Below are 1,760 nucleotides of genomic sequence, written 5' to 3'. Positions count from 1 at the left end.
AATCCAATTACGAGCATTGAGCGAACTGCGAATGGAATATTTTGACAAGTATTCAATGAATTTCATTTGAGATTTGCGAACGTTCAGGCCATCTGGCTAACAGTCTGACCCCCAGTCAAAACCAGCTGAAAGCCAGTCAATGGGCCAATGCAGACAGGGCCGGAAGGCTGGCCAAATGCAGCCCGAGTGCAGAGCCAGAAGGTGAAGTTGGGGAGGCAGGAAGTTGGGGGAAAAATGAATTAGAAATGTGTAGAACAGAAGTTACTCAATTGCCAGCTGGAGGTCCTAGCAGCAGCAGCAGCAGCAGTGACGGCGGCGGCAGCAGCGACGGCAGCTATGAAAAATGTTTTGTGGCCATAAGAAGCTGCGAACTGCCGTTAGCTGGAAAATCTGTCGGAGACGCAACCGGAAAGCAGGAATGATTTCCTGCCCTGGCGGGTGATAATTCTTAGGCCATCATGCAATGGGCGCCCGCCCATTGGCTGAAAACTTTTTGCAGCCATTGTGCCGAGTGTCAGTGCAATGATTTTGCAGAGGGTGTGACTGAATATGAATGATTTAAGCAGCTGAGCTGGCGCAACCAAGACCCTCCATGCTCCATCCACTGCCACCACCACGCCTTCTGCATGCGCTTGTCGAATTATATTCACATTTTCTTTTTGTTGTAATATTTTTCAACATTTTTCAAAACTTTGCGCGTTGAACATAAAATTTGAGCGTCCCAAAAACTTTGTCAAAATGTTGGGCAAAGTTTTATTTTTCTCCTTTTTTATTTGGGTTGGTTAAGAAAAATTATCACTATTGTTACAGATTTGCAAATGGACGGTAAAAATCGCTTGTCACTTCACTTCATGTGGTTTGACAACCTCATTTTAAAGCCAGCTTCTGCATGAATTTAAGATTGGCATGGCAAATGCTTAAGTGAAGGCTTAAAATGGCTTCATTTATGTTCTGATAAAATATGAAAAGGAATTTTATGGTAAAATTAAAAATATAAATACATATAAGAATTCATTTTGATATCAAGCACACACAAATGTTAATCATTATAATATTTTTCACACGAAATTGCTTTCAGTTAATTTTCAGTTAAAGTCTCAGTCTGGAGTCATTCAACCAATCAATCAGCTTAAGACATAAATGTGATCAACAAATATCACTCGTTATCTTCATTAATTTCTTTAACAGCAAACAGTTGTTTTTGTTTTTTTTTTTTAATGTTGCCAGCTATCTTTGAAAACAACTGTTCAAACAATTGTTTCAGAGCTTGTGTAACACATTTTTTTATCGGCGATCGCAGATCGATTGAGTGAGCTGCAGCGCAGTGCCAATATGTTGAGATATTCGGAACGGTCTTACAAGCAGCCTCTTTAGCTCAGTGGCAGAGCACTGGTCTTGTAAACCAGGGGTCGTGAGTTCAATCCTCACAGGAGGCAGAGGAAAAACGAATTTTTTTACAAATATTTTATAAAGAAAAACATAAATATAAGATAAAATATGTAACTAATTATATCTGTTTAAATGGAGCCAAAGATCTATATTTTCAAGGCTACCTTTACAGATCTAATAATATATTTATTAATATTATTATATAATGCAATATAATAATATATTTAAGGCCTGTCTCTCACTCTCTGTCTCCGACTTGTCGCGGGGGAAGGAAAAACAAAACCACCAAATACCTTAAGCCACTTTTCAAACCATTAAGTGGCCACCTTCTGCCAATATCAATCGACAATTTAGCAAGGCGAACTGCCACG

General features: G+C 39.2%; 1 non-coding gene across 1 annotated transcript; it reads left to right on the top strand.

Moving 5' to 3' along the window:
- Window positions 1–1,364: 1,364 nt before the first annotated feature.
- On the top strand, window positions 1,365–1,436 carry Trnat-ugu. The gene has a single exon. It is a non-coding gene; the product is annotated as a tRNA-Thr (tRNA).
- Window positions 1,437–1,760: the final 324 nt, after the last annotated feature.

The sequence above is a fragment of the Drosophila hydei genome, unplaced genomic scaffold (genome assembly GCF_003285905.1).
Source record: "Drosophila hydei strain 15085-1641.00,03,60 unplaced genomic scaffold, DhydRS2 tig00000063-arrow-pilon, whole genome shotgun sequence".
In the NCBI taxonomy this organism is placed as follows: Eukaryota; Metazoa; Arthropoda; class Insecta; order Diptera; family Drosophilidae; genus Drosophila; species Drosophila hydei.
This window is presented reverse-complemented; position numbering and strand designations above follow the sequence as displayed.